Below are 12,166 nucleotides of genomic sequence, written 5' to 3'. Positions count from 1 at the left end.
CTCCCCCCCCCCCCTCCCCGCCTCCTCCCTTCGCACCCTGGAGTGTGCTGTGTGCGCGTGCTACGAACAGCCGGAACGAGGGACCGGCACTGCGGCGGTTTCCTGTGCAGAGCGGAGGATCGAGGCCGCGTTTCCCGAACAGGATCGTGTATAGAGTCTTTCGGGAACCGAGCTCGGTGCGGATCGATGTCCTCCCGGTTGTGTGTGTGTGTGTGCGCGTGTACACAGTAGGCGGTGCGACGCGGTATATAGCGTCCGTACCGGCACTCCAGGAGGTAACGTAGCGTAGTTTTTTTACAGGCTGTTAATTTGCGATAGGTCCCTTTGGTGCGCACCGTTAGACGCAGGGTGTTTACGGCTAACTGGTGCCAAAGCATTTAAAAACAAAGAAAGATCTTCGTGTGCGTTACGTTAATGCAAGCGATTTAGTATCGTTCGCTATCCTCTTGAGCAAACCAAGCTAATTTTGACCATGAGATATTTTTTTTCTTTTTTTTAAAGCGGTGTTTCGTTCTAAAGCGTCGATTGTGTGAACAGGAGGACGGCCCAACAAGTTTCGAACTTGTGATTTGATCACGTGTCCTCTGTTTATCGCGCAGCGTCGTTTCACCGCTGTTGACTTCAGTGTTTGTTGCGTTTCACACGACGCGGTTACCTGACTAAAACCTAGTCCCAAGGTTTGCGCTGATCTTTATCGCTAATCGCATGTTGACTGCTTCGGATGTTATATTGTCAAAAGAATGTTGTAATTTGTTTGTCTATATTTTTCTATTTTAACATTTGCGACGCGAGATAATTTTTTTTTTTCGAGGCTCGACAGAGCCATACCCGAGTTTCGTCTTCCTTCGCGCCAAAATCTCTGAAGTGCGTTCACGCCTCGCTCAAGTTGTTTGTTCACTTTTGCGCGTTGAACTCCGGGATAGCGGGAGGCCAAACACCGGGCTTCGGCTCCGGCGCGTGCAAAACACAAAGGAACACTGCGAGCTCGAAGGGTGTCGTGCTGAAAGGTTGGAGACGGAAAAAAAAAAAGAACTCTTCGTTCATAACGCAGTGGAAGTGCGGCGTTGTCAGGAAGCGACGAGAGTTGTTCATTTCATTTTCTTTTTCTTTCGGTTGCTGTTTTTTTTTTCTCTCTCTCTCGGCCGAACGGGCGTTCCGCAGTGTTTGCTCAGAAGGTGGTGCACAACTACTTTTGCGCTTGGGCAAATTTAATATCTCCCCCAACTTCGCGCACTTTCTTCTGTCTACGTCGCGAGAATTAAAAAAAAAAAGACAGAAGAAAAAGAAAAGACGCTCATACTTTTTCGCTGCACTCACGTGGCAGTTGGCTTAGCGCTGTAAGTGAAACAAGCGTGCAGCGAATCGCGCGGACGCTGGGCGAAATTAAAACGCTCGTCTATTTCGCTCGAGAGACTGTCCTGTACAACGTTGGGCAGTCGTCGATGGCCAACCGGAATCGGTACCGACGCACTGTGTCTACATTCGCATCTATAATCTAAGCTCCTTAACCAAGCGTGTTTGCTAACACTGAAAAGAAAGAAATAAAGAAAGAAAGAAAGACAGAAAGAAAGCACGAGATTGTTTACATACCAGTCTCCGTTGCGCTCATTCAGTCGTGCCAGACAAAGAGAAGCTTTCCTTTTGTTTGCTTCAACGTGAAAAACAAAAGACAGGTACAATAGCCTGTCTGCGTTGTTCGGTCGCAGCGGAATTAACGAAGTTTTTTTTTTTTTTTTAGCTCTTATGGTTCCACGTTCTCTCTGCAGAATAAGATATCGTGCCTTTGGCGCCCTTTCTCACTCGTCTCTGCTGCAGATGTTTATAGCTTGCAGTGTTTGCGTTCTTTACATTCTTCAATAGCGCATTAATATAACTCGCGCTTAAAACTTGTGCATCTCGGGCGTTTGGCGACCGTTGGTGCGAAGCTCCATTTTGTTTTATGCGCGCTCGCCAACCCTCCATGGGTGTAGATAACTTTTCTCCGTATCTGCGCTGAATAAATTTGATTCGTTCGACCAGGCGTTCGGCCTTTGTGAAACGGCGCTCCCGTTGACCTTTCTTCTTTCTCGCTTTATTTTTTTCTAATGCCTCTGTTCGAAATCGAAGAAAGTTGAGAGAAAGAGATGAAAAGAAAAACAAGGCGGATAGATTTGCATAGCGCAACGAGTGCTCTTAGGCCAGAGAGTATAAACGAAGAAAAAATAAAGATAAGAAAGAATAGTGTTGCCAAAGTATATATAGATTCTTCTTTATGGCGATACTCAATACAATTTCTTGTTGCTTCGAGGACGTTCACGTTCTTTCTTGTTTTTTGCGGCACCTGCATTTGCGCTGACCTCTTCGCATGAAAAATCGATCTCTCCTCGCGTCTCTGGCCTGTGCATATTGATTCCCTGGAGATTACGTCAAATTACCATGATCAGTAGTGCCTGTGGATGACAAGCTAGCTCTGCAGGTACTGAGGGTACACGTACGGAAAAACCCCGCTGCCTTCCCCCCCCCCTTTTTTTTTTTACTTTACAAAGTTTACCGTAACAGGAGTATACTATTATGTTATGTACTGTATTAATTCTAGCAAATTAAACAGTTTCCAAGCCTTGCAAGGGCACTGACCTGTACCAGGCGAGTGCGAGCGTACTAAGGCGGCGCACAAAAGGATGTTTTAGGAGCCACATTTATTACACGATCCATTGATTTTCGGGATTCCCTACGTCCTTTCTTTCCTCGCTGTCGTCTGCAACTGTGCTTTCGTCTGCTTTGTGGAACGCCCTGTTTTGGTGATTTTCGTTTATACTAGCGTTATGGGAACGTGAATAAGTGCTGGTGTTTGGAGGTCTGAGACGACCAAAACCTGCGTGGGCAGTGACAAATGAGTGTTTCTTTCCCTGGCGCCTCTGGTTTGTTCCGCCGTCGGTGCACGGTGATAGATTTGACGTGGTATCAACGGGCGCATTGATTGCCACAAACTCTAGCACTGCTGCTGTGATAAATGTGAAATTTATCGTCTTTCGCTGTTTGTGAGTATTGATTGGGAAATCTCGCTCTTAGGGTCTTTAATCTTGAGACCTCCTTCAGTATATATTTCATGCCTAAATGTACTTTAAATGTACTTTTAAAAATTATACTATATGCAGTACATAATATTAAATTGAAATGTTTCTTCGGGTACGGCTAGAAAACGAATTCAGTCCACTTTTTTTTTTCGGTCCTGTGATAACTCGCTTGCTGTGAAAAGGTACTTGTACTGTATTGTGCAATCTCACGAGAAATAGAATACAGTGAAAAAAAAAAGTTTTTAGAAAGGAAAACGGAAGACATTTGACTTTATTGCAGGGGTGGCACGTACAGCAGTAAAGCATTAGCCACCATAGAGAGAGATTCTGAATTTAATGAGAAGCTGGGCAGGTTAACCTACCTGATCTAGTTAGATCTATTTTGTCAGTTAGAACCTAGTTAACCTGGCATGTTATTTCGAGTACTGGGTGATGGATATAGTATAGACTACGACCATACAGACACACAAAGGTCACGTATACACCCACAGACACACATGTATACACACTGAAGCTGGCCACAAAACAGTCCGCAGTTCGTTGATGACATCGCAGAAGCCTACGGCTGAAGCGCTTCCTAGGAGACTTGTAATACTTGAAGTTCACCATGGCCAGAGGCACATCGACTTTAGTGATCATCAACCGTGCCGCTGGGTCCAGGTACTACATTTATTCCCATGCTATCCGGTTCTTAAACTTAACACGCCAAAAAGGTTAGATCGCAAGAATGCAGGGAAGGATTGCGAAAGTAAATCTCAAGCTTTCTTATTTCATAATGTACATACTTATATACACCACAGCGTCGCTTGTGTCGAAATTTCCCACTTTCTTACATTTCTCCACGCGTCGATCAGAACAATAAAGTCGGTATTAACGCACGTCGCACAAAGGCTTGCCTGTGCTCGCTCTTCCACGGACTTGGGAGGACTGGAATCTCCTTCATGGATAAATCGCTTCCATGCAAGACATTGTTCGTTTTTGAAATTTAAAATAAATAAACGAAAGAAAAAAAATGAAGCTGATATTGTGTGATCAGGAACGTTATCCTGTTAGCGCATTTCTAAGTTGTTAGACTCCTTTGTGTACTTGCACAGTGCCTTCGATAGCCTGAATGCTCGAAGCCATTACATCAACGAATGCCTAAAATAAACTGTATTTCTTTTTTATTTGCAAAGGGGGAGGGTTGTGAGAGGGACAAATAAAGACCGTTTCGCCACCGTTGAAATCTCGCTTGGCAAACGACTGACGACTTGCGCGAGTGGCGCGGCATTACGTCGTAAAGAAAAAACACCGCGAGAGAATCGCCGGCCAAACCGAAGCCGCCGCCGCCTCTGCGCGAAGTCAAGGCCTCTGGAATCCGTGATTTACACGGTGCTGCGGCCGGCCGTGGTCGGAACCCCCCTCCCCTCTTCTTGCTGCTCGCTCCGAAAAGCCGATAAAAACCGCTGCTTTCCTGAACGGCGCGAGCTATTAGCCTGAGTGCGCTCGTGAGACAGAGTGGCGGCGCCGGTTTGCCGGTGTATAGTGGTTCCAACTTTACGCGCGGAGACCGGAGATACGATGTGTTTCAAGGTGTTCGCCGCCAGGGATTCTTGCGTTCTTTCTTATTTCTTCTTTTTTTTTTTTTGCAGCGTTGCAGCTGCACTGAGTTTTATGGCTACAGTAATAAGCTGAAATTGGATTTCGTCGGGAGGACGGAGCAGAGGTATCATCTACATGCGTCCTTCGCGACAATGTTGGCTTGATTCGTGGTGGAATAGGTGCCGGAACTTCGCCTTGAAAATGTCAGCTGCGACGCCTCGTAGCCCGATTGACAGGTTCGCGTAGTGCGTCTTGCGATCTTTTTCTCGCGTTTGAAACGTGTTTCGACCGACCCATGTGCGTATTATTTCATTTATCTTCGATTCGATCTGGAGGCGTTCTTGCCTGTCTGTGAACCGCAACACACGCGTTTCGGTAGGTTCGATACAGCTCTGATACGATCGAGAAACTAATCGTGCGCTTCGCGACTTTCGTCCCGCCAGACCGCGGCGTATCCGATTTTTATATGCGTAGCGTTACAGGGCTAGTCGGTCGAAAAATTACGTGTGAAGCCAAAAAAAACCCATCTTCCGATACAGTGCTAGGAGCGTGGTTTATATCTGCAAGCCGGAGTCAACTGACAAACGACCCACTGTCTGCGATAAGATTAGGCGCACCTAGCTTAAAACATTCTACGAGTCCATGCACTTTCGCCGTTCCCCGTACGCCATACGTAGAAATAAGGCGTCAAACCCACGCCAGAAATTACTAAGCCTATACTAAAAGGGGAACAGCAAACAGTACGGGACGCCCACGTAATTTCCCAATCGGTGAGAATGGAAGGCGACTAAAGGGGACCCAAAACGAGAGGATACGTTAAGCAGAGGCAAAGGTGTGTTGAGAAGTGCCAATATGGGGCATCTTTCTGCTCGCGCTAGTCGCGCACATTATAAATAAATAACCCATATTGACTGAATGAATGTTTGATGTTTTATGGCGCAAGGGCCAATTATGGCCAAAGAGCGCCATGTCCGTGGTAGAAACCCATATTACATCCGCAATTATTATTATTATTATTAATATTATTATTATTATTATTGTTGTTATTATTATTATTATTATTTGTGTTGAAGACGCATATACATTTGACAGGACATGGAAAGCGAAGAGCAGGCTGGCAATCAACTGCCACCGGGAGGGGCACAAGTCACAACGCCTGCCTACTCTTCAGAAAGGAGGGGACAGAAACATAGAACTAGAAGATAGGAAGAAGGGGAGGAGAAGGGAAAGGAAGAACAAGGTGGCAAATCTCAAAGAATAAAGTAGAACACGCAGTAAAGTGTAGGAATGGATAGTTGGGCGTGTTGGTTAAGCATGATCTGAAGTGAAGGCACGATAACGATGGTGGACGAAGAAGGAACACACACACACAGGGAACCCTGTGTTGTGTGTGTGTGTGTGTGTGTGTGTGTGTGTGTGTGTGTGTGTGTGTGTGTGTGTGTGTGTGTGTGTGTGTGTGTGTGTGTGTGTGTGTGTGTGTGTGTGTGTGTGTTTCAGATCACGCAGTACAGGTCACACAGAGTAGGGCCAGCCACTGCAGGTCACTAAAGGATGTTAACTAAAAGAAATGGTGTCTGAGTTACAAACGCGAACCTGCACACACATCATTACCACGCGTAACACGCTCACCGCGCCATATAATGCTACGCGTATCTCTCAAGAAGCTGCTGCAAAGCCATGCGCACTGCCTACGATTGGCTTCGACATATCGACTTTCGTGTAGCCGCGTTTCCAGAATGCTGGCTTTCGCCGATAATTCGTGCCGCAACGATGTCTGGCTGACATCCGGTACGGTCTCGTGAATTCTGCACACGGCTTTCACGAATTTTTTACAGAGTAAAAAAATGTGTGATCTTGAGAGTGCTGGTTATTGCTAACACCCTTACCGTTACAGGTTAGAAAGAGAGACAGGGGTAGAGGGGCAAGGAATGGCAGGGGGGTTAACCAGACGCACGTCTGGTTTCCTATTGAACCGTTGATAGGGGGAAAAATCACCATTTTTTACTTAGTGGCTTTGTCTGCAAGTGACCACGAAAACTGCATGAATAAACAGACGACACGGTGGGTGCATGATATAAACTTTCATAGTTATCACTGTATCATTCTGGCGTCGGTATCACTCTTGTCCAAGATATATCGGTACGCACTAGGTAATTATTACAGTTTTAAACTACGGCTTTTTGCATCGCAAATCTAGTTAATGTGGCTTTGGTGAAATAAAGAATACAGCCGCTCTTAAGCGCGCAAACATTTTTACTGTGTATACAGCGTCCGAGTGAGACTTTAGCGCACGAAACTGTGGCGTACGAAACTGGGCTCAGTCTTGATGCCAGGTGCGAGCACAGTTTCGCGCGCCCAAAGTGCGTCTCGAGCCTTCCAATCGAGTAATACCTCTAAGCGACAGCCCCGTTAACCGAACTCGAGTCAATATACGTAAGACGCTACATGCAATCCATCCCACTAGTCACCGCATCGGGGAATCTTTTTGTATTTTATATTTCCTGGCAATTCGCATGAGCAAGCGTAATTTAGTTTCCTCGTTTATGGCGCCAGTGTTCGTGACTCGCCCCTTACGGTGGGCAACACTGTACTGCGCTATTACACCCTGTCCCGATATTTATTATGACCGACTCGCGTGGCTTCCGGATTACGCAACCTTTTTTCTATTTTTCGTTTTCGTTTTCTTTCTTTTTTTCTTCTTTTCGCGCTGTCTCATTTCTCTCGCACTGGCTACTTCCAGTGCTTTCGTTCACCGCTTCAGGTTCGCGGGTGTCGTAAACGGTTTACGACTTTCCTGTGGTACCGGTGCTTACTTTTGTCCCGCGTTCGTAGGAACGCTGAAAAAAAAAACCTGATAGAAGGGAACAAACGAGTTGTGTGGTGGCTTGAAGCGGTAACGTTTAGTTCATTGCATCAGGGGTGGTGTTCATTCTTTTTTTCCTCTGCGGAGTATCGCAATTACTCGTTTTCACACATCTCTCTCTCTCTCTCTCTCTCTCTCTCTCGATATTGCTTAAGATGAAATTACACGTTAGCATGACGAAGTGGACAAGTCGTTAGGACGATCAATTGCTGGGGGATATGTTGTCCCCAAACAACAGACGTCATCAATATTGCGTGTCTTTCTTCAACGCTGCGTGCCCGGTACTTACAGGTCACTGACGGCAAGCACGTTATCAGCGTGACACATCATTGTTGACAGGAAAGTAACAAGCTCAGTGTATTACAGTGCAACTATATATATATATATATATATATATGGTCGCTGGGTACATGACAACAAATACCACAATACACTGCTCCAATTTATGCGCAATACAAACCCTACAGCACATACAATACACTCCAAGCATTGTGCCTTAAGGCAAGTCCTCAATGGGTGCATGCGTTTCGACGTGCTGCCTCATTACGCGCTCTTTGCCCCAATCTCTACCTTCTGGCTTTGCCTCTGCGTGTACGGCGGAGTCGTACCAACTTTTCCTAATTTACCGGTTTCCTCCTCTCCTTTATACGAATACCCTTCGCCCTAGCGTCAACTCACGCAGTACTCCAAAGTTTGTCCTCCGCGCCCAAATTGCCTGTCCAGCCGGCGTCGCTAGCCTCGCAGAGTCCACGTATCCATCCCGCCACCCCTCCCATCTTCCCTCTCCAGTTCGAGAAAACCGCAAGCCTGTCACCCTACACGAGGCCGGTCTGTCGTTTCCACCAGGCCTTACAGCAGCCGACTGCCGTAAGGCCTCAAATGAGCTACGCACATCTAAACCTCCTGCCCTTCAGTGCAGCACAGGCTGAGGTCTGCCTTGAAGGGTTCATTCATTGTCGCGCCGAGATAGTTTCTTTTCGGCAGCTTTAGCAAACGTGGTTGCCGAGTCCCTGAGGGACCTGCTGTCGCACGCAGCTGACGCTCGCAAACAACGGGGGTCCACAGAGTTGTTTAGGCTTTGCGCGCAGCATGTAGTACGCCAGACAGCGCTACATCTAGAAGCGTAAAGCCAGGCACGCAAGGCAAGGAGGTCGAGGCACTCCTGTTCCACTGCCAATTACAAAAGGTGGATCTAGCCATCAGGCTCCCCAACGAGCCGGAGACAAGCTGTTCACTTTCCTCTAGCAGTTCCCGCGACTTCCGGGGCGCTGACCAAGTTTGACCAGCTTTTGGACAACCTTACTCCCCACTTCGCTCGACATCTGCGGATAATGGAGCCATCGTAACGAATGAATGCACTGTCTGGCTCGCTTTACTTTCGCTCAGAATCTGACCGACCGTCGTCTGCGTTACAATCTCGATCGCGTCTGCCTTTAGTTTTTAGTAGACTGTCCAAAACACTGGGCGCGTTTCACAGGCATCTTCAACGATCACCCCCCCCCCCCCCCCTGTCGCAGATCTGGTCACATTACCTACGTGCAGTGCGCCCTCTTCGTGGCGGTCTAATTTCGGCGCCTGGGTAAATGAGCCGCATTTGTGCCCGCGACTACTTTGCGGCGACTCTCTGAATTGCGGAACGTTGTGAACACAGCCGCATCGTCTTCCTAAGAGTCCACGTGAGCTTGCGGAAAGGGGAAATTGCGCGCACGGCCGCTGCGCCTATCGCCTTGGGGGGAAGGTCCTCATGTTACGTATGTATAGACGCCGCCTCAGTTTTCCTGCATTTGCACTCGCTGCACTCAACTCGCTCGCAAGTCGTTTGCTCACTCCTCCGGAAAAAACAGCGTCCGTAAGCGGGCGAGGAGAGCTCCCGCAGTGCGCGGCGTTAACGTTGTCTCCCAATCCCAGTTCCTTCCCTATAATTTGCGACTGGTAACGACTTCGTACGGACGGACCAGCGTGCGACCCGCGAACGCTCCCGAGCGCCGTTTGGTGGCGCTGGCAGCGCATGTTCCCGAAGCAAAGCGCGACTGCGGAGCCGTCGTTTTTGCCGAACGCTAAAGAGTGGAGAGGGAGTGAGCATAAAGAGAGGGAGAGCGAAAGGGGAGGCAGAAAGCGGGAAGAGGCGGAGGGGGAAAACCTGTGGGAAGGGAATTGGGGATGCGAGAGGGGCAGACAGCAACCGAAATGGGCTTTGTAATTAACGCTTTCGGCAGCGCGGATGGCAATGAAAAGGGTTTCGCCGGAGGAGTCCCCCGAGTTCTCTCTCCCTTGTTTATTTTTGCTTTTTGTTTCTTTATCCTTTCCCCGCCGCTACGGTCGTCGTCCGCGCACCCTCGACTACTTTATGGTACTACTCCCCCCCGTGTACTTCTGCCCATAATTATAATCAGCGTTTTGCAGGCGCCTCTGGTTCCGACGTTGACGACGATGGAACCCGTCCGACGTAAGCGGGATGTCGCGGCAGCGGGGGTTGTGAGGGCCTGTTTAGGGAAAGGGGCATTTACTTCCCGCGCGCACTCTCGGGTTTGTCCCTCTCTTTCCCTAAATCTTTTTCATTTCGCCCGTCATTTTTCTTTTGATTCCTTCGCGCGCGGTGCATTTGAATCTCCGCGCACTCCTGCTGACGACGTCTCTCCTCCGCGCACGAGCGCGCGCTGCTTCGTTTCCCGAACGCGACTGATGAATACGAGTCTTGTTTAGAGCTGGTGCGAAGGGCGCACGCTTTACTTGTGCACGTGTGTGTGTGTGTTTGCGTGAAAATTTCCTGGCTTGTTATCGGCTGCCTCGGCGTCTGAGAGTTTTCTAACGCCGAGCGACGCCGCTCGTTCGGCGGTGGCCCAGAGGAGTGCTTAAAACGCCGGCGCGTGTGTTCTTCGCGCTCTTGGCGCTCGGGAAAAAAGAGGCCGCGGGGGAGAATGAATGGATGTATCACTCGACGACGAGTTGTTTCCGAGACGCTCGACGGTATTTGATGGAGATTGCTCCCTAGAGTTAACCCTCGCACGCAGGCGAGCGATGGGAATGAACGCGGCAAGCGGCTCTTGCATCCGTCTTTCCGCGGCTGCTGCCTGCAGAAGTTACGGTACCGGCGTGAGCTGTCAGTTGCGGCTTTGGGTCTCGGGAAGGACGCGCGTATTTCGCTGACGTCGTTTTTAATTCCGTGGCAGTCGCCTCGCTTCTGAGATCTTTGAAGCAAGTCGTCTGTAGCGAGGGCGCAACGTTTCCTTCTGTACAGTTATTTCATTCCCCTTTTTTTCCGCTGAGCAGTTACTAGAACTGTGTAATTTGTCTCTGTGTTATGGGCGTTGCTTCAATTCAACCCTGATTTATCGTTACCTGTATACGGTAGACATTGCCAGTTTTGTAGCTATCTGTGCAGGGTTAGCCTCGCGAGACACTTTTCTAGCTTTCATGGTAATTGTTTAACTTCACCTACCCCACGCTGGGACGGTTTCTTAGAATGCTAAAGGATTGCCGGTTCTTTGTTGTATGTATATTAATAATATGGTAAATGACTTGACTCTTTAGCAGCCTCCTTTCAAAGATCGCGATTTCTCCAAGTCTTCTGCAAGTTGTATCTAGAGAGACCAATCTCAATAGTAAATCAAGTGTATTCGTTTATGGCAACTCCTGCCGTAGCCACGCTAACACTGTCGGTAGCTTGAGCGCGTAATTTCTTCATATATGCAGGCTGGCGCACGCATTAGATCCAAGAAAAATTGTGAAGCTGGCTTTTCCTTCCGAGAACTCTGCGTGTGGTGAAGCCAGCTTTGAGTAACACTTCCTAGAGAGAGAGGAATGGAAGACAGGAAAGGCAGGGAGGTTAACCAGACGCACGAACACTTCCTAGCGAGCTGAACGGACACGCAGGGACGACTGACGCGCTGCTAAGCACAGGCTATTTATTAAAATACATGTGCAGGATCAACAGCAGTCGAAAAGGGAATGCCAGTGCAACCAATGACAGGGAAACCTGTCTTCGTCAGTGCAACATCCCTTGTCGAAACCTTACGCTAACGACATTTAGCAATTTAGTAACTGCACAGTCGTGTCCACCAGCATTTGTTCACCGAAATCAGTACACTACAATCAATCGTTACTTACAGGCTACCACTTATAAAATGGTGCAGTAACAATACAGATGACAGTAGCTCTTCTTGTTGTATACGCACTCATGCCGTACGGACATTCTGAAGGCTGTGTTTATGCTTGTCTTTCATTAACGACACACGATTTGCGTACTCAACACATTGCGTCCTTCCAGGCGCGTAAATTAAATACCATTTTTATAGGGAGTGATAGTCTTTGACTACTGCTTTCTATTTAACGCTGTCAATCGCACACTCGTTTCCCAACTCTCCGACGTGTGTAAGCTGCTCAGCGTAGCATAAGGGCCAATGTGAAAACCCGGTAAATGAGAAATGGCATAGCGTCTATTCTGGTAGCCGCCTCTAATACTTCTGCGATATTCCATTGTAAGAGAGTGACAGGTTGAGGAAATCTCAAGATGTCAGTTGGTACTCAGGCTAACCTTGCTACTTCGGACGGGGGTGAGTGAGATTACATAAAAATATCTAAAGTAACATGTAAAAAAAATACAATATATGTTATCCCGGCTGATTGCCTGGCATACTACTCCAGGCGCAGGACGATGAATGAGCGCTTT

At 48.1% G+C, this 12,166-nt stretch overlaps 1 protein-coding gene across 1 annotated transcript in view; it reads left to right on the top strand.

The window, feature by feature from the left end:
* The window catches only part of LOC142560351 (tyrosine-protein kinase transmembrane receptor Ror2-like), a 300,620-nt gene that overhangs the window by 133,277 nt on the left and 155,177 nt on the right, over positions 1 to 12,166 (top strand). The gene's annotated exons all lie outside the window — the stretch shown is intronic.

The sequence above is a fragment of the Dermacentor variabilis genome, chromosome 10 (assembly GCF_050947875.1).
Source record: "Dermacentor variabilis isolate Ectoservices chromosome 10, ASM5094787v1, whole genome shotgun sequence".
Taxonomy (NCBI): domain Eukaryota; kingdom Metazoa; phylum Arthropoda; class Arachnida; order Ixodida; family Ixodidae; genus Dermacentor; species Dermacentor variabilis.
The sequence above is the reverse complement of the archived record's forward strand: the minus strand, read 5'-3'. Positions and strand labels throughout refer to the sequence as shown.